Source organism: Thermobia domestica, chromosome 2 (assembly GCF_964235325.1).
Source record: "Thermobia domestica chromosome 2, izTheDome1.hap1.1, whole genome shotgun sequence".
Classification (NCBI taxonomy): domain Eukaryota; kingdom Metazoa; phylum Arthropoda; class Insecta; order Zygentoma; family Lepismatidae; genus Thermobia; species Thermobia domestica.
Genome location: NC_137455.1, coordinates 250,704,608 through 250,726,591, shown reverse-complemented (window position 1 = coordinate 250,726,591; position 21,984 = coordinate 250,704,608). Strand labels below are relative to the sequence as shown.

At 35.6% G+C, this 21,984-nt stretch overlaps 1 long non-coding RNA gene across 1 annotated transcript; it reads right to left on the bottom strand.

Moving 5' to 3' along the window:
* Positions 1–353: 353 nt before the first annotated feature.
* On the bottom strand, positions 354–18,921 carry LOC145678445 (uncharacterized). Its single transcript, XR_014130394.1, has 2 exons — positions 18,589–18,921; positions 354–630 (listed from the first exon to the last, which is right to left on the bottom strand). It is a non-coding gene; the product is annotated as an uncharacterized LOC145678445 (long non-coding RNA).
* Positions 18,922–21,984: the final 3,063 nt, after the last annotated feature.

Sequence of the window (21,984 nt, the reverse complement as noted above, 5' to 3'; positions counted from 1 at the left end):
CTCTTCGTTGAAAGAGTTTGATTTACCATTATATATATATATATATATATATATATATATATATATATATATATATATATATATATATATATATATATATATATGACATTTGACAATGGCTTCCGCATGGTCAACTCTGACCTACTAAATCTGTAATACAATTATTATTATTTTTTTTCAAATTCTCTCATAATTTCACATATTCAAATTTAAGAGGGATGAGAGACGATGATTTCCACCCTCTGCTTCTAGATTTAGATTGTATCTATCACAAACCCTTAATAGCTTATGACAGGGTATTTGTTATGCATCCAGTACTTATAAATCCTGTGATCAAAAAAACAAAAACATCATTTGGTTAAATAACTACTTTATTGTACAACTGGAACAACTATTAGGCTATCAACAATAGTTTCTCATTGTGTGTTAGATTTACTCTCCTCTTCAAACAAGAAGTTGGCAAAACTTTCTGCTTCAGCTCTTCTTCTTGCCGCAAGGGCTGGCTTCATTCCCCAGGAGTACAACATAACTGCAAAGCCAGTACAACTGATGGCCAGTCCCATCAGAACAAAAGGATGACCAGTTACGCTTTTTTTCGTAAATATACTTCTAGTATTCATCTCGAAAGTACTAAAAATAGAAATAAAAATAAAATTTACTGCAACACATTGGTAACTATTGTTATATTAAACCATTGTAACTTTCAGTATTATTACATTAGTCATTACACATTATTAACCTAATTACAGATTATTACGTATTATTTGTTTTAATACTGTTCAGCATTTCAAATTATATGCAATGAGCATAGCATCATAAATAAACCTACAACTTACTTGTCGAAACACTTTATGCTGTATGAACATTAATGCCTATAGTGCACACAGATTTTCCGGGAGGAGGTTTCAATCTCCCAATTCATATAATTTCAGGTGTTCATATACACATCTTAACATGGTAAATGCTTACTTTTGCATATTTTGTCAAAGGGGTGCTTAAACCCGGGATTTGCGTACTCCAGTAAGTAACGATATTCCAAAAGCAATGGTTTTGTTCTTTATGTCCGGTAATTCCTTTCAGTACATTTTTCCAATTTCCAGCTTCTTAAAAAAAATGTTTAAACAAAAAATATGTACACATGATAAACCACTGTAATTGATAAATAAGTTCATGTCGATATACTAAATAATTTTAAGCCTTCCTTTTATACCTACGTTCAGAAAATTATTTCCGCTCTTGAATAAATGAAATACTTAACTTATTAATATCTGAGACACACTTAAAAATCTTTCAAAACAAGAATTATATACACAATACCACAAACTAACACCGTAGCTCAGTAGTAGAGATACTAGAAAAAAGAGAGAACTTAGAGAGACTGAGGAAGAGAAAAATCGTGGTGACTGAACAAACGAACAAAGGAGGTACAATGGTAGTAATAAAAAAAAAGTGTCTTGAAAGAAAACTGAATGATCTATGCAACGGGACGTATAAGGTCATAGAACAAAAGAAAATCAAAGGTGAGGAACTCCAGGGGGGATGAAAATGGAAGAAGGTAAGGTTTTAAGAAGTGCGTAAAGCAAGAAGACATAATAACACGGATGAATGTCTTCCCGAAGATTTATAAAGAAGAGATTTAAGTTAAAGTCAGTATTGGACTGAATGGGAAACTGTCTGAAACCGTTAGAAGAATTAAGAAAAATTGCGGAAGACATAAGGCAAGACCAGGAGAGTTGCTGAGTGAAGAATACAGAAGTGCAAAGAATGATAGAAGAATAGGCAATAGGACAGATAACACAACTATATTTAGTGTTTATGTAAAGTCAATGCTTCCCAGTATTATGAGGGAATACGTGGTAAACGCAATAGAAGAACTGAAAGGGAGAAACATACGAGATTGGAAGAAAGAGGAAATAATGAAAGCGTTGAGCTATTATGAGACAATAGTATTGCACAATAGGGGAAAAAAAAACTAGTTAAAATTAGTGATTAACTATAAGTCCGGTGTTGTCGAACCGGTGACGAACAAGTAGGAGCAGAAAATGCTATAACATGGAAAGAATCTAGTGATGTTTTGCAGGTACATAAATGGCTGTTGTGGAGTTTGGAAAGGAACTAGGAGGTAACTAGAAAAATTCGTAATAAGGATTGAAGATAAGAGAAAAGTATAAGATTGGAAATGGAAAAGAACGTTATAAACTTCCTGGACATGACTACAGAGAGAAAAGCTGGACGATTAACTACATGGTGATTGAGAAAAGAATGCGCCGCAGGGATTTACTGCCATATAAGGGGTGATGTAGATAAAGCATGAAAAGAAACTTCATAAGGAATATGGAGAGGAAAATGAAATGGATAGCGAAGAGAGGAGGTAGGACATTGAAATGAAATCTTTCAAGTTTTACGTCCCACGGTTATGCCGGTTAGGCTAAAGGAGACGGTGATTATGAGAAATGAATGAAATGGTGGAATGAATAAAGTGGGAGGAAACAGAACCCCGAGAAAACCACAAGCACGGGGTGTCCACCACAAAGTCCACACGGCGCGAGCTGGGATCGAACCAGAGACCCCAAGCACCGGAGGTGAACGCTCTACCACTGAGCCACCGCGCCTCCAGGCAGGACATAGAGAAGCTTCGCAGCTTACTGGAGAGGAATAGTTACGACAAAGATAAATTAAGGAAAAGCAGAATAGAAGAGGAAAGAAGGAAGAGAAAAAGGAAAAGGAAGGAAAGAAGAAATGACAGGGATAGAGAGCATTGGAGAGATGACGCAAGTGCTGAAGAGCTTATTAAGAAGAGGTGAAGTAAAGACGTACAGAAAAGAAGACAATGATTCTAGACATGATTAAGGCGAGGGATAGAAGAATGGACATACAAGGGCGGGGTGAAAAGTTCTCGGCTTGACAATGAAAGACTTCGAATTTCAGTTCAAAAATAATTTTATTTTTCGACATAATCTCCCTTAACTTCAATACACTTGGTCCAGCGTTTCTCTAACATCAGTATTCCTTCCCGGAAGTGACAGTTTGTGAAAATAGTCATCTACGATCCTCTCAACTTCTTCATTCGATGTCAAGCGCTTCCCAGAAAGAAATTCCTTCAAGTTTGGGAACAGATAGAAGACCGATGGTCCCATATCAGGAGAATATGGAGGATGGGCGTGCAAATCGTACCCCAAATCCCGCAGTTTTCCCATCGCCAACGCACCCTTGTGCACAGGTGCTTTGTCCTGGTGAAACATGATTTTTTTTTCTTCTTCAAGCCAGGCCTCTTCTCGCGAATTTTGGCATCCAGCTGGTCAAGAAGGTTGGAGTAATATTCGCCTGTAATTGTTCTCCTTTTTGCAAGGTAATCAATTAACAGGATTCCTTTCGCATTCCAAAACACACTGGCCATGACCTTTCCGGCCGATACAATCGTTTTCGCTTTCTTCGGCGCTGCACCACCGGCTTCCACCCACTGCTTGGACTGCTGTTTCATTTCTGACGTGTAGTGGTGAACCCATGTCTCATCCATTGTCACAAAATCGGTCGGATCCCTTTTAAATCGGTCCAAAGATTGCTGCGAAAATCGTTTTCACATTTGCTTTTGGTCGGCAGTCAGCACATGCGGCACCCATCTTGCGCAGAGCTTTCGCATCCCTAGTTCTTTGTGCAAGATGTTTCGCACCCGTTCCTCCGATATTCCCAAACTCTCAGCTACCTCACTCACCTTCATTCGCTTGTCGTCCAACACGATATCATGCACTTTTTCGATTGTTCCCGGTGTGGTTGCGGTTTTCAGCCTTCCTTCACGTGGGAGATCTTCGAGGGATGTGCGACCACGTTTAAGTTCAGCTACCAACTTTTTAACGGTTGACATGGAAGGAGCAGAGTCCCCGTAAACTTTTGTCAACCTCGGATGAATTTCCATATGGGTTAATCCATCCGAAACGAAAAATGTGATTACCGCACGATATTCAAGTTTATCCATTTTCACAACTAACACGCAAGACGTCTAACTGTAACACTGCCTGCACATAAACTACTTGAGAGGATAAGTTCACACTTGTTATACGAACAACTGAAAAGCGCTCCTAGGCAAGAACAATAAAATTTTGTTGATTCGAGTGCCATCTCTGGGTCAGGCCGAGAACTTTTCACCCCGCCCTCGTATGTGAAGATGAAGGTGTAGTGTAAGGAATGTGATATGAAAAACTTTGGGGAAACAATTAACAATAAAACAACATAGGGACGATGTGGGGCTTAAAAGAGAAATTAAAGTTAGTTACAAACACGTTGAAGATAGAGGTCATGAGACAGATTGAGGTGGGTCCAATGACTGGAAAGTCACGGAAACTCCATCAAACGTGAATCTATTGATTGCTGCCGTTTAACTCTCTTTTCTGTGGCGAGGTTATATGTATCCTCAACAACTCTGGTTTTTATCCGCAACAAATATTCCTACCAGATATCAAACTTGGCCATATACGAGCAGTGCCTTCGCGCGTTAGTCAGTGACCAGTCAAGATGTTTGCATGAACCTATTGTTTGATGTAGAATCTAAACATCTCTCAAGAGAACCAAACTAATGATTTCCATTCCATAGGCGATGAAACTGACCGTTCAACAAACTAACTATTGAAGTTCCTTTTCAAGATATTATATGCCTATTAATTAGCAGGGTGGATTGATTTAAATCAGTCTGATTTAAATCACGATTTAAATCAAGATTTAAATCTCTTGATTTTTTAAATAAAAATCGTTGATTTAAATCGAATTCCTAAATAAATTAATTTAAAATGAAAATAAGTAAAATCCCGTTTCTGTTCTGTTATTTCGATTATGGAAGTTAATAATCATAATACAATGAGACTCAAATGTACAGTATAGTATGAAAACAAGTGTCATGCAGAGGATGATTAGGGAAAATCCCGTTTTGAACAGGTAACGGAGCAATCCTTCTTTCTTCTTTTCGTAACATTAGGTTTGGGTTTTAAAATCATTAACTATTCCAACGGGGAAATCACCATTGAAATTTAAGACAAAAATTATTTTTTGTGCGTGTCTGTTTGTTTGTCCTCAGATAATAGGGCGTATTTAGAGGGGTCCTATCCCCCCTTTTTTTGTTAATTTTAAACTTTAGGCAAAATTTATGTACTTCATGCCGCAAGCTGGTTCTGAGTTTTTAAAAATAGGCCCCTGCCAAATATCAGTAACTTTTGTGAAAAAAAAGTGTCTTTTTGATAAACGTTGCTGTACTTTTTCCTTAATGCTTGACCTTTTAAATTATATCACCTATTTTTAGGTGATATGGTAGAATCTTCATTATTCAATTTAAAAAATACCAATAAGGCTTTTTACTTCGTTTTCTGTAAGGCTGGAGGCATTTTAGAACACGTTACATATGCTTTCACGCAGGGTTGGCTGGTTTAAACCATGCAAAAAGCGAAAAATGTTTGTAAAAGTGTAAGTTTTCGTAAAATCTTCAACACACACATTAGTGGGTTATCGCATGTCACTCCCGCATATTATTCCTATTATATTCAAATTTAAATTCCCCATTCATTACTCAAAGAAATTAGCCCTATACTACAAAAGCAACTTTTTTATAAGGTTATGAATGTTTCTTTTGTGATTTTTTTAATAGTTTGTTATTATTGTTATGCAATTGCAATCAAAAGAAAATTCTAAATATTGTATCGTTTTAGTAATGTTTACTATTGATAATATACATCAAAATATCGTACTTTGGGGAAGGGGGGTCATACAAACCCCCCGAGAGGCATTTACTGAAATCAGAAATATCTTTGGTATCTATTTAGGTATAAATGGGTCAGAGCCAAAGTCGACTCAAATAATTCTTATTTTTATTCACTTTTCTTACTGGTATGCAAATTAAGACGTATTTCTTTAACTTGGACTAATCAAAGTCGTAGTGAACTAATTTGGACTAAATTAGTTCTGTACTCTGCAGTATTTTGAAACTGTCCATATGTAATTCTGTATAATGGTTTCAATTGTGCAACTGTTTATCTTTTTGTCCTTCTGAAGTGACTCTTGACAATTAGACAATTATATTAAAAGTATGTAAAGATCAGTACAACGTATCAGGAGTCCTTCGTGAGTGAGTCGGCAGACGTATCGCATTTGTGGCCAATTAGTCCAGTTTTCAAGTTCAAATGGAGGACAATTTGTTTCGGATGTAAGAGACGAGAAACGGTTTGGACTCCGCTTTAAGCTTATGTGATCCGTTCCAGCACAACCCGGTTGTTGCATAATAACACCAAAGTGAAACAAACTTATTTCTGTTCATATGTGATATAAATACATAGAGTAAATTATTTAATTAAAAAAAAAACTGGTTTAAACCCAAAAAACCAGGTTTAAACAAAAAAAAAACTGATTTTTTGGTGTTTTTTTTCAATAAAAACCATGGTTTTTGCCAACCCTGCCACGCCTTTCTGCGTTGAGGCATAGTGTGTGATGACGTCATAAATTTAAAAAGATATTTTTTGTTATGGGTGGTATTATTATTATTATTATTATTATTATTATTATTATTATTATTATTATTATTATTATTATTACTGTATTATTATTATTATTATTTGGCGGGTTACATTTTGAATTCAGAAGACTGAAATTTTGCACACTCGTTCAGTGAACCCCTTAATAATTTTCAGATGTTTTCAGATCTCTGCGTGGAAACAGCGGGGTCCAGAGGGGCAAAAATGTTTAAAAAAGGGTATTTTTAACAAAAGAAAATAGCTTTTTTCGTGATTTTCCCGTCTCAGATGACATATGAATGGTACCGTTTGAAAGGCTGTTCTATTCTGAAGAAAATAATGTACGTACTATGCTCCTAGGATAAATAGGGATGTCTCAGGAAACTTTTACCTGAGATCCTGTTTTATACTGGAATCTGGGGTATTTGGGGAATATTATTTTTCACGGGCTTACTTTTGCACCTACAAGATTGAAATTTTGCACATTTACTCAGTGCACCCCTCAGTATTTTTCAGATTTGTTTCAGATCTCTGTCTTAAAACAGGGGAAGTGGTCCACAGAGGTATTTAAAAAAAAAAAAAAAAGACATTTTTAACAGAAAATTCCTTTTTTCGTGATTTACCCTCCCCAGATACATGATGGAGACATTTGAAGGGTACTGTTTGAAAATTTGTTTTATTCTGAAGAGAATTATGTACAAATCATGATCTTAGAATAAATAGGGATGTCTGAGGAAATTTTTATATTAAATCCGGGTCATCTGGAGCATTGTGGGAATGTTCTTAGCTCATTGTTAAATAGTTTCCTCACTCTTACTACTCAAAAGAGAAGCTTGAAATTTTGTACACACATTTAGTACACCCCTTAGAATTTCCAGGTTGAATTTGAAATCCGTGCTGTAACACAGGGGTATCCAGAGGGGACCAAATTTAAAAAAAAAGTTTTAAAAAATGCCGATTACTCTCAAAATTTCCCGCTTCAGAGACATGATAAGGAAATGTGAATGTTACCGTTTCAAAAGCTGTTCTATTCTAAAGAGAGTGATGCATGTGCCATGATCCCAGGATAAATAGGGATGGTGATGTAGCTGCTTGACTGAAAGTCTATATAATTAACTTTTAGAAAGAGCCATAATTTAAAAGGGTTAAGAAACATTGTTTGGGATTGATATAGGTTAACGATTGGGGACAATTCAAAATTCAACCCCAATACTTTCACTTAAATGGCATAATTAGCATTTAATACTAATTCCTAATGCTTTATCTTCAATTCGCGACTTGTATTATACCAGGAGAAAGATTTGATTTAAATCAAAAAAATCGATTTAAATCAAAAAAATCAACAAAAATGATTTTTATTAAAAAAATCATGATTTTTTTCCACCCTGTTAATTAGCCTCTTTGAGTTGTTTACAATTTTATTAGTAAGCAAGTAATAATAAAAATGACAAATCACAGATAATGTATATGGAGTTCTTGGGACTTAATTTACTTGTGCTCAATCTCTGAATCCCGTAACTAGCTTTGGTTCATACCGAGTTTTCGATGCTTAGATTAAGCTATTTAAAAGTAGACAATGGTTGGTTTGTTGACGAGAGTTTAGTGTTTCTTGCACAAGGCTCGTGGTACTACAGATTAACGTGCGATCCCAACCACGTGAACTCCCGTCAATAATTGAAGCCCGTTAAAAAAAAAAAAAAAAAATAACCAGTTGCTACTCATTGACTAACGTGTTTACTTTAATTCCTCAAACATGTGTTCCGTCCATCATGATGGTGATATAGCGAAATATGGCATTTTGGTCATGAAATCTTATTTAACTATAGAACATACTGTAAGAAAGCTGTTTAGATACAAAAAAAAAAAAAAAAAAAAATCATGAAAATGAAAAAAAAAATTCAAAAAAGCCGCTTTTTTGAATCTCTACTACGTAAACCAGAAGAAGTTCAAACTTACAACTTCCGGTTTCAATAGTGATTCCCATAGAGCAAAAACGGTAAGAGATATCGAAATGCAGTTTTTTTGCAATTGATTCAGCTTCCTAAGAATAGCTTCCGCCTTCTCCAGTAACCTTCCATTTATACCTGAAGTGGTTCAAATTAACCATTTCCAGTTTCCACATTTATAATAAAAAATGGTAAGGCATAGCGAGTGATGGCTTTCTGACATGGATTCCGCGTCCGACGAATAAGTTCTACCTTTGATCTTATTACTCTATTGCAACAAGTATTTCAAGTTTGAATATTGAATTCCCATAGTTTGGAAGTCTACTGTAGTTTCACTCTGTGAAACGAAAGTTGTTTAAATGTAATTCTAACAAACACGATTTTCCTCTCTCCCCTAAATTTGTAATTTTCTTTCTTGATGTCTGTGCCTGTATGTATCAAAACACTGCTCTGAAAGACAGACATACATTCTGTAAGAGTATAACTGCAATTACATAAAAGATAAGTCATAAGGGATTCTTTTTCTTATAAGGGATTGTCAAAATTTAATCAAGCGAGTCAGTAAAACTTGTTATGAAGAACATACGAAATACCGCAGAGCCCAAACAGTGGTTTATTAAATCATTTTGCGTAGTTTGTGTTCAATGTTACTGCATTATTTTTCAGTATGAGAAGACGAATAAACACGAAATTATGTTTGAAATTGTCAAGACATAATTTGATTAAGAAAGGTCACATCGGGAATGAAACATGTAAATATTCGAGCTCGATTAATGGAAATCATTATTGCTATAAAATGATGCATAGGTGTTATCTGGGTTATTTCTGGGCCATCGGGTCTGTCCAGGCTGCTAGGTTTGTACGACTGAGACGGGTCTGAAAAGCAAGACCCAGACTCATGTAGAAAAGTAGTGACCAAAGTACCCAAGTTGCAGCAGTAAGAAATAATTTACTACGAAATAAAAGCATACGACATCAGTATGAAAAAAAAACTTTTGAAAGAGAGTAATCTAAACATGATATTGTGTATACTCAGTTAAATTTTCCTCTTTATCAGGAGTACTTTTTAAGTTAGGTACTAATGCTAAATTATTAGATGAACAATTTTCAATACTGAAAAGGTGCTAAGGAAAATATTGAACTAAATATGGGACAGTCGTGAAAAAAGAATGGGAAAAAGTTTTACTGACTATGCATGTAAAAAATCTGGTTCTAGTGTTTAGAAAGGTATTGGCAAAATAATGGCTAGAGAGGAAAGAAAATCTCTTCAGAAATGAAATGAACGATGTTTCAGCTTTCAAGGTTAAATTGTTACTAGTGTGATAGATTACATTCAACATAAGATAAATCTTACATACTAAATTCATAGTTTCACTGCTGATAACATGGAAAATGTTATCGTCGCTTTCAATACATAAAGGCGTAACTTACATTTTTTGGGATTTTGAGATTTTCAATTCTTCCTATAGATGTCAATCGTGTCTAGCTGCTGGGAAATTTTTGTGGCTGTACGGCGAACCGTTCAGCTGTGGGGGTCATTTTCATAAAGGCGTTAAGAGATATAAAAGCAAGTTGTTCAAAGCATAAGGGCTTAAATGACACATACGCCCTTCTGTGTTAAACGATCTGAATACACAGTAATATGGCCTGGCGCTCATAAGCCACAATGAGTATTGCATTTTTTTGGTCTCTTTGTATGTAAGTGCCGCCATCGATTCTTTACGATTTTTGATTTGGATTTGTTTAGGGGTTTGATTGTTAAAAGAGACTTGGTTAGCGACGTACAAAGAAGTTTTTTTCTTTTGTTTTGCGAAAGAGTTCAAAAGCACTGAATAGAAAGGAAACAACACAGTTATTGTGTTAAAAGGAGGAGAGCAAGGAAGTCATAAAAATGAACAGGCAAAGCAAAATTATTGTTAAAGAAGATATTTGCCAGTTACTGACATACAATGACGATGATAGTGCTTCAGAGTGTACAGAGCTGGAAGATGACAGTGATGGGGATCCAGAGTATTTGCCTGAAAAAGGTATAGTATATTTTCCTTAATTTAATATTTTTTTCTACAGATGAATATTTTAAATTACGAATATAACAGCAAGGGTTTATCGATTAAGAACACCCTTTAAAATCCTTATAACAAAGGGGTTTCATTAAATTTAAGGTTGGTATAAAGGGACAAGCTTTGCCGATAGATGTCACTACAATCTTCGTATCTCTCTCATGTATTTTTTACCTTTCACAAAAATTCACGATTTCTCTTACAAGTTTCAGCCTAGAGACTTCATATTTCTAGAGAAGGAACTTCATAACCTATCGAAGGCAACAATCCGTGCCGATTTTTTATTTAGAATTTTCTTCATTGTTGAAACAGTTATATTGTTAAAGGTTTCGATATCCATTTCAACAATCAAGCCATTTCAACAATGAAGAAAATTGTAAATAAAAAATCGGCACGGATTGTTGCCTTCGATAGGTCATAAAGTTCCTTTTGTAAAAATTTGAAGTCTCTAGGTTGAAATTTGTAAGAGAAATCGTGAATTTTCATGAAAGGTAAAAAATACATGAGAGAAATACGAAGACTGTAGTGACATCTATCGGCAAAACTTGTCCCTTTAAACTAACCTTAATTAGTCCTAATAAAGAACATCTATAATATGCTTTTAAGATGTTGAGAGTAAAACTGCTGTACAGTAGGATAGAGCTTCAATAATCTCACACAGTTTCAGAATTATTTCTCAGCCCTTATTCAATCGATTGGCACAGCATTTGGAGGATAGGCTGCCATGGCTATCTATCGTGTCGCTAATATTTGAGAGATCTCTTCCATGGGTGCTAAGAAATAGACCGAAAACTATGATGAATTATCAAGAATCCAGAATGTTTTTTTAATTATGACAAGGCTATACATATGTTGATAGGAATTTCTTGTTTAAATTTTGCATATTACTACCCTAGAACAATATCCCTATTTTGCAAAATGTTAATTGCTGTGATATCGAAACAGACAGTCTGTGCTTGGGTTATATACTCCACTCCTTGCCCTTCGTATATGTTTCATCTTTTTGTATGGGATCTTCGCAGATTTGCAGCTCTGATCCCTTCTGCTCTGGGGGCAATGCACTAATCTTTTTGAGTTGGAAATTTCAACATTGACTTATTTTTACAGCTTTCAGTAAAATGTACGTCTCATTAACCAAACGCAATACAATGTCTAATAATATTTTTTCAGGTAATTATAATTTTAATTCGTGTTATTTTAATCGAAAATGACTTGATGGGATTCAGTATTATGTGATAATTAGGCTGTCAAATCAACCTCAGACAACATTTATGAAAAACAAATTTATGGTAAATTAAATAATTTATTTTTTGTATTAAATATCATCGTTTAATTTCGTTTGATAGAAGTTATTTTTAGGCATTATGATTTACTTTACAGATAAAAGTCCTGAATTCTGCACGGGTAACGGAGAAGATGCAAGTACTTCTCGTGAGAAGCCATGGTCCGATTTGGAAGGTGAGAGAAGCTTTTCAATTTCACATCAAAGAAGATCCATCAGAGGCGGCAGATCCAAAAGGCAGTTATCGAAGGAAAAGCGTAATCGAGAAGAGTATGTAAAAGTGACAGGTGGAGTGCGTAGTGCTCGTAAAGTTAAGCCAATCTCACGTAAGTGTATGCATAGTTGTTCTGTTATAAGTGAAGAGAAGAGGATTATTAATCATAACGCGTACTTGAGCATGGGTGATCTTAAAAGACAAAGATACTTCCTTTTTAATCATACGAAACGTGTTGGTAAGGAAAGAGGTCTAAAGAAAACATCCTCGAGAAGGCAGTAATGGTTGTAATATTTTCTAACTATTGACGGAGTGAAGGTGCGAGTGTGCAAACTCTTCTTCCTACGTACGTTGGATGTCAGTGACAAAGCTTGCCGCGTCGCGATGCAGAAAGATCTTATAGATGGAACTACTACTACTTCAGAGTTGCGAGGTAAGCATGTTCCGAAAAATGCATTGGGACAGGAAACAATCGAAGTTGCGAAATCACACATAACATCAATACCTCCCATTACTGCCGAGCTTCTACATCCCAAGTTTTCTACATAGACCCTGGGCTCTCTCTCTTGAAATTGTACGATCTCTACAAACTTTACTGTGAAGAAAAGGGTCTGGATAAAACGCGTATAATTGGGTCGCACGTCTTACTGAAAGCTATTGAAAGAGATGAATGTGAAAATTTACAAACCGAAAAAAGATCAGTGTAAAGTATGTGTCAAGTTTAGTAAGTTGTCCGAAGATGAAAAAAAGAGCAGAACTGCAAAATTACGAGGAGCACAAACAAAAGAAGGATCAAGCAAGGGAAGAAAAGAGACTAGACAAGGAGAATGCATTGAAAGATAGAACTCATAAGGTGATTTGTTTTGATCTTCAGCAAGTGTTAACAACGCCGTCTTACAAAACCGGAGTTGTGTATTACGCGAGGAAAATAAACGTTTACAATCTTACTATTTGCTATGTTGCTACTCATGAGGGCTACTGTTATTTTTGGGACGAAACAAAGGCAAAGAGGGGCCCAGATGAAATTGCATCATGTGTTCTTAAACACTTACGCGAATTATCAACAGAAGTTGAACACGTGACCATATATTCCGACTGCTGCGGAGGACAAAATTTAAACAAGAAATTCGCAACAATGTACATATGTGTGGTGAGTAGCACTCATATAAAAGCGATTGATCATAAATTTCTTGAGCCCGGACATACGGAAATGGAAGTTGATTCCATGCATAGTGCCACTGAACATGCGAAAAAAAAAAAAAAAGTAGATGTGTTCGTTCCTACAGAGTGGTTAACTGTGCTCGAATGTCGCACAAAAAGCCGTTTCCATACGAGGTACACTCGATGACAATAGATGATTTCTTTGACTTCGAGGAAGCACGAAAAACTTTTCTACCATGCAGCAAAGATCAAAAAGGTATTGAGATTGGATGGCAACAACTGCGATGGATAAGATTCAGTCAAGACGACTTTGGGACAGTTTTGTTCAAAACCCGAATGAGAGATGTTTTTTCCAGATTTTCGGTACGCAAGGGTTCCCCGAGAAGCTGTACACTAAACCAGCCTACACTCTTACCCCGGTATTCTTCTGTTCGGCCTATTTCTAAGCAAAAGAAGAAAGACTCGGAAAATGTGTGCGATATAGGAGTAATACCACGAGACTACCACGCATACTTCCGAAATCTACAAAGTGATGAAAATGTCGAAGATTTTGTTGAAGGTCCATTGTTAAAAGGACTTTCCATTGTGTCAATACAGCCATAATGCTTACCTAAAAACCATATTTATATATATATATATATATATATATATATATATATATATATATATATATATATATTCTATAATGTGTAGCCAAAGTTACATTGTTTATACAAAAATATTATATACAGCATAATAAACACTCTTATAATTATAACAAAAGAAAAAAAACATTAACTGTAGTATCAATGCTCATTATGTACAAAACTGTAAAATATGTGAAAAATAAAGTTACTAAAACATACGCCATTATTGATATTTTAGAACTAGAATTTAACATATATCTGTTCACAGCATAAGGGCGTAAGTTAAAAACTTTGCAATTTTATCAAGTCATACGAACAGCTGGAAAGTCAAATCTGCACGGAAAGGAACATTTGTCCCTCGCCAATAAGCGTCCAAAAAATTAAAGCTTTCCTGAAAATAGTCAAAAAGTTATGTTGACTTGAACATACTACAAAATTTTCTTTCGCTTCTCCTGAAAAATTTTGAAAATGTTAGTTACGCACTTATGTATTGAAAGCGACGTTATATATTGTTCGCTACATTAAATACGTATAAAATTCATTTTTTATATCAAGAAATAACATATGCATACAAGGCAGCACCGATGTTAATATATAGCTATATTTTACAAATGGTACAAAAATGAAAAATTGGTCAACCGTTTGAAAAGAATTTTTGAACATAACTGAACTGGTTGTTGTCAAGTCAGTTTTATGAATATGTGTATCCTAAGGGAGAAGGACTCCAAAATGTATGCCAAAAACAGAGTTTCTCACGTTACGAAGATGAATCTTTGTATACAAATTTCTTATTAAAAACGAGTGGCCGTGTGTCCAAAAGTTTTTAAAAATCCCGCTTTTAACGGGAGAAAAGGAGAATCTGTTACTCAATATTTAAGAATGACATCGAGGTCGCATGTTACGTTATCACATCAAAACGAATGAACCGTTTGAAATGATTATTTTAACTGATATATTTGAAATGACATATTTAGCAAGAGGATCCACTTGAGTTTTCACCATGTTACATTCATTAACGTGTGTTTCATTACGGGAAGATGGGTTTAAGAGGTATTCCAAAGATACAGTATCTCACGAGCACATTATGTTAGAGACGTGAATCTTGGTATAAATACCTTGGCTAAGAAAAAAAAAATTAGAAAACTAGCAATTTTCAAATATTTGTTCAACATATAAAAGTGACATCGATTTCGTTTGTCTAATCATCACAAGAAAAGAGGAAAACTATTTATAATGAAGTTTTAAATATTTTTACACCTACTAGCAAATGGTCAGCTGGCGTCTGCTGGAAATTTGACCAAACTTGGACTTCCAGCCCGAATATAACATTTAAGGTCAAAGTGCACACGGAGGCAAAAGTAAAGAGGGTTTGAACTTTAGTGTTGGAAGTCAGTAAGAAACAGAATTTGATGTACACGAAAGAAGAAAAAAACTTTTTACAGGATTTCAACACACATATATGATTAATAGATTACTCACCTAAACCACTCTGCTATTTGTTACGCATGCCTGAACAGCTTAGCTGTGCTGTAATTGTTGCTGACCGATTAAAACAGAATCAAAATGTGTTTCTTATTAACATTGAATACTATATTTCATTCAAACCCCCATTCTTTTCCCCCGTGTGTACCTCCATTTAAAATTTTATGTTTAGGTGTAGTTGCCCATTCTCTAAACGGTGTCCAAGTTTGACAGCTGACCATTTCTTAGTTATTTCGAGCTAGTTTATCATGTTACTTTCATTATAATGCATATTCTAAGTGCAGAAAGGATTAAAATTGTACGCCAAACAATAGAATATCCTACGAACCCTTCAACACACGAAGATAGAACTCGGTTTTCGGACAGTGTTCATACGATAATTGGTGTATGATCCCGCATAATTTCAGTATAGGTGCACCAATTTTGTTGATTTTGTGTTTGAAAGTTGTTATCGCAGTGGTTTCATAGGAGGTGCTATCCAGAATTTTCGGAACCGGTGCTGCCATCTGGAAAGTAGTAGTAGTAGAGCTTTGCACCGATAGGTGGCAAGACTAGCATATCTGATGTGTGAAGGTCACAGTTTCATGCAGCTGGGTTGATGTGTTGAGTCTCCACAGTGTTTTTCATGATACTCTGTGCGTGGCGATTTTACGATGGATCCGAGAATAGAACAGCGCGTGTGTATCAAATTCTGTGCGAATCTCGGGAAAAGTGCTACGGAGACCTTTGCAATGATTCAACAAGTGTTTGGGGAACACAGCATGAGCCGTACGCGTGTGTTCGAGTGGCATGTTCGGTTCAGGGCCGGCCGTACAGACATCGAAGACGATGCCCACTTTGGAAGGCCCGTTAGCCGCACAACACCAGACATTGTTGCCAAACTTCAACAAACGTATCCTGGAAGTTCTTTCTTTGAGGGTGTTTAGCACTGCCAGTGACGCTTCTTGAATACTCTCAAGTGTGTCGAACCGACGGCCTTTCAACTTGCTTTTCAGCTCTCGACGCCGGTGATAACCCGTGACAAGGTTGGATCATCAGATGCGGTCTGACGAAGCTCCGTGCAAACTGCCACACGCTGTGCCTTCTAATCAGCAGTCAAGATCCTTGGCACAAATTTTGCGGCGACACAATGCAGCATGCCCAATTCAACAGTCAAAATTCGTTGGCATCCCACGAATTTTCACTTCATCAGCAAGGTCGTGAATGGTTCGATCCTCACGAACCAATTGTTGAAGTTTGGCAACAATGTCTGGCGTTGTGCAGATAACGGGCCTTCCAGTGTGGGCATCGTCTTCGATGTCTGTACGGCCGACCCTGAACCGAGCATGCCACTCAAACACACGCGTACGGCTCATGCTGTGTTCCCCAAACATTTATTGAATGTAGATAGTAATTAACCGACTTCATTGTGTACACCCTGATTTATAACTTGAACGATATACCGATTTTGATCATTCTTTTCTCTCAGGTTTCATATAAATTTCATCAGGGTCTAATAACAGTCTTCGGAGTTAGACCATGAAATTCATCTACAGCTGGTAGTCTCAATATTGTACGTATGGTATGTTCACGTATAGTTCCATGTCGCGTCCACATATTTAAAGCATATATTTCGTCACGCACGTTTCCTAGGCCGACCCATTTTATACGACCGTTAGTTCAGGTATGTAACTAAACTAATTGTGTTACGAAAAAGTGGAAAAATTAAACTTCTGTCATGAAAAAACCGAGAAAGCTGGGAAAAAAAGTTTTAAAAACTCTGTGGGAACTCTATCAAAATGCCTGTTCTAAGAGGGTTCTGGGTAATATTTCATGAGCTACTCATGCTACGGAGATGTTTCTTTCAATTGAGTTCAACTTAGCTCAGGCCAAGTTTTTGTCACGACACTTAGTAAAATGCGTATCCTAAAAAGAAGACGGACTTCAAAATTAATGAAAAAAATAAAATTCCACAGAAGCCTTTCAAGTTAGCAAAATGAATCTCAGTGTATAAGCTCATGATTTGAAAATAAACGAATACTTATCCCAGCTTTTCTGGAAATTCGGCGCGTACATGGGTGGGGGAGGAGTAATTTGAAGCAACTTTTTTCTACACATTTAAATCGACGTTGTCTGTATATCTACTTCAATTGAAATTAACTTTTTTTTTATGAATATCGTATGTTCTCGATCCGTCGTTTTACAATGCCACTTTAATCAAATTAAGTTTTTAGGGAAGATGAAAGGGTCAAAATGTACGTGAAAAATAGAGTATCTAACTTTCTTTAAGTTTGGAAGATTTGGAATACAGAGATTGGTTATTAAAAATAAATTAATACGTGTTTCAACATTCTGGAAACTTTCACTTTTAAAGGGGAAAGTGGACAATTTCTATGTCCGTATTTTGCTTGTATTACTGGCAGCATGAAATACTGAAAGAAGACGACTGGAAATGGACAGGAAAATCATAAATCACAATGGCAATAAGAAGTTAATAACTCTTTTGAATCATTCTGATGCTTGGCACTTGGAAGCACTGTTCTTGCGTAGTAATACAATATGGATGTATAGTACATATATGTAAAGGAAGAAAGAAAGCATGTAAATAACGATTTGAGAAAAACGAAGAAGGGAAATGAAACAGAAGTAATTGTGGATAAGGTGTATAAAAATAACCACAGTTAATTAGAAGTATAACATTGAAAACAGGTTCATCTAATTCCCATTAGTTAAATCTTTGCCAAAGTGTGTCTACCCCGATGACCCCACTCGTAGGAAGCAGGTGCGTCAGCGACGTTGAATATGTGCGTAAAGGAACATAGTAGAAACACACTGTGTTCTTCATGTCACCTAATAACCTTTCATACCTTACTTGTGGGGCAGTTTGTTACGGATCATGACTTCACACACTACTTTTACATTGGAATTTTCATTCTGGCTTCCTTATTATTATTATGTGGTTAAAAACACAGTTTGGATTACGTTTTTTAACATTATTACGAATGTCACAAATAAGATCCAAATATATTTTAATAACTCACGACATTCATCCTTTGAAATAACACTAGATATTTCTTCTGTAAATTTTAAAAATCTATAATCCCATAAAATGTACCAGCACCGAAATTATATCAATTCAGATTCATATTTTTAACTTACGCCCAAAATCATATCTGATGGATGTGGCCTCCGCATTATAATTGCACGAACCCCCCCCCCCCTTACACACACACAAAAAAAAAAAAGGACTGATTATACGGATCCACAGATTTATAAAGTTTACAGAAGAAACTTGTACTAATATTTTTATATATGAGTGTATAAATAATAAAAATGTGGTGTGCTCTTACCTCTGAGGAGCGTATGTACGTGAAAATACATTAATGAAAGGCGGACCTGGTATCCACGTATTCACCCATAAGGTAAGTAGTGACGGATGGACAGTTTCTAAAATTTACAGAATAATAATATTGTGATCGACCAGCATGTGAATAATCGAAGTACGTTGTGTTGTTAAGTCCAATATGGATTTGTAGGTAGAAAAACAGAAATCGAAATGTAACATGTTGCACATATTCTTCTTTATGCAGCCATTGAGTACAATATATAAAGGGAAGGAAGGTGACTCATAGGCCGTGTCCAAAAGTGCATAGTGCTCACTTCGAGGATGCACACTCGAAGTCTACAAATGGAGTGCACACTAAATAGTGTACACTTCATCAAATTAGCTTTTGATCTGCACTTGATTTCAAAGCCTCATCGTGGTGGAATATTGATAGCAAAAAAAGGGAGAATTTCGCGTACTAGAAAAAAATTAATGTGCTTTATTTTTACTTTTTCAGATGAATGACTTTCCAATTATATTAAAAATAAATATATCGTACAGATTGACAAAATGGGGTAACCAAAAAATGGCACTTTCTTTTATGTATACCAACAGCTTCAGCTTCGCCGTACCTGCAAATATTTGTCATTTCCGATCTTTCACGCGCAGATTACAAGAGCGGAGCGTTCATGCAAGAGATTGTGTGTGTGTTGTCTTATGTGCACAATAAACTCGTAACAGCACAAAAACCACTAAAGTATTGGTGATGTTCTATTTATTAATACCCCGGAAGAACAGTAGCTTTGTTGGTTAGAGCGCTGATGCACTGTTGCAAAGTAGCTTAGGAATTTTATTGCAAGCGAAAGTAGGCAACTTGTAAACGCGTTAGGACACCGAAGGTACTGAGGGGAGAGCTATTTACAATAATATGACTCTACTTTGGGAGAGTGTTCATATTGGGTATGAATGATTCCTGTACGGTAGATTACACATAAATAACACTATAGTTGCCGTAGTTCTACTGTTTTACTTCAATTACTGGAATACTAATTAGACTATTTCTGCCATATTGCGCTAGTAATGAAGTTCCTTAGATGTTACTCTTTCTTTGTGAGTCTATAGATTTTACTCGTAAATCTTCAAAATATTGTCTCCATATTCTTAATCTACAGCAAAAGTTAACACTTCCAAGAATGACAAGAAAAGAAGTGGTGGAGTTGAACAACATGAATACCAACATTTACAGGAAAAAGCTATTATGTCACTATGAAATGCCAATTTATAAGGATCACATATACTCAAGGTGGATAACCCTAACTAAAGTAATATGGTTAAAAAAAAAAAAAAAAAAAAAAAAAAACCTACTATCTTATCTTATAATCCCACTTAAATGGAGACCTGTACATTCTATACACTTCAAAATTTGCGTGCACTTCACTATGCTTTCGGCGCCCTACATCTCTCATTTGTTATACACACGCTGTCTCTCTCTCCTACACGGTTACCACTGCGACAATGGTTACTCAGTTACGAAACAAATCCCTTGGTCCACGTATAACCATTAAAAAAAAAAAAAAAACTACTAATAATATAATAACAATTCTATGAAAATTAAGAGACGATTTTATGCAAAAATACAGTACGTATATGTAATCGCTCTGGCAAGGTTCTGGAACACAGGTCTAACTTCCCACTTAGCTGTAATAAATACTGAAAAGAACGTGCCCTGCGAGCTCTAACCCGCTTTCACTCGCTAACTCTCGCTCGGAAATACTATCTGAATTAAATATTAAACTTTGGTACAGAAAGGAACCAACCTAGCTACTAAACTATTTATATATGGGCTAACAAGCAAGTTCTCAAAACCGAAACTGAAAGATAAAATCACTGAATGGAAGAATCGAAATAATGAATGAAATTGCCAAAGTAAAAACTTAACAAGAGGAATTTGTGAAATCTTTGATAAACGTGTGGAAAGAAATTTGTGATCTTTATTTCACTCTTGGGCAGCTGTCAAAAATGCAAAATGTACGATAATTGGCATATTAGTCTCTCACCAGAGCAAGGAAATATGGTAGCTTTAAAAGGAATTTCTTTAGAATCAGATCTAGAAAATTAGGCCTATCTAACTTACGAATTAATATTTGCAGCTGCAGTTGTAGCCGTAGCTATAGACGCGTTCCATCTCAATTCACATAGGTCAAGAAAAAAATGTACTGGTGAAGTAATGGATATTATTTTTATTTATTTATTTTTATTTATTTATTTATTTTTTTTTTTTTTGTGAGTTCCTTGTGGAAAATTAAGAAACCCGTATTTTTTATTTTCTCGAAAAAAAATTTTCTACTGAGATATTGCCTCCTCAAGTTCAATGTTGGTAATTGCTGAAGACCATAAAGTAGTATTTTGTACTACTTTTGACGAAGCATATCTCAGCAACAAATTAACATAATTCTTTTTTGTCTAATAGATAATTATGTGTAGTTTGTGATGTCAGAAGGTTATTCTCATGTTTTGTATACAGGGTGTCCAAAAATTGTGGCAACTTTACAAAAAATTTCGAAAATTACACGATTTCGGAATTTTTTCCTTCTTTTCCGTAACAATATATGGGTGATTCCACGAAAAAGGGAAATTTTCTGTCACGGGCATTTCTTCAAACTACTACTAGAAAGAATCACCTCATTTTTATTTTGTTTGGTAGTAACCGTCACAAAGTAGGTATGCCATGTATAACAGTTTGCAAATATAACACGAAACATACGTAAAAAATTAATTATTACCCAATTTCTCAACACCGTGGGCTGTCACAGACTACAGTTGACTAAATTACAACAACTGAGGTCGCAAATCAAACATCATTTAATGGTAATTAAATGGAAGAGAACACTTCAATGTTTTGGTTTTATGGAAAGTAAACCTTTATAACGATTATTTTCGAAAGCTTGCCTATGCTTCGTTTCTGTCACCTCTATTTCGTCTCAACTCCATGGCATGAGAAAAAATTGTCATTGCTCTCAACAGATAGCATGGTCGTCCACATTGGCAATACCCACAAGAAGACAAGGCAGACATGTTTGACTGAAGAACAGAAAAAGTTGTGTGCATGTGTTAAAAGCTATAGGAAAAATATTTTTGTGTGTGGAAAGCAGGTGCGTATATTAATTGATATTCAACACCATGGTATTTATTACTGAATGTATTTGTATGGTATATACCTTCTTTCCCTTGAGGAACCTACGCCTTAACGTAGAAAATTCGTACACAATTACTCACATGTAGTGGTCAAAAAGTGGGCCGGTAAAGATAAATTAAATTCGATTTTCTCAACTCCATGTCCATCTGAAAACTAAGGAATCCACGGTGTTGAGACAAGTTCACGGAGTTGATAATCCTATAGTGTTTGTTATGCTCATGCTCT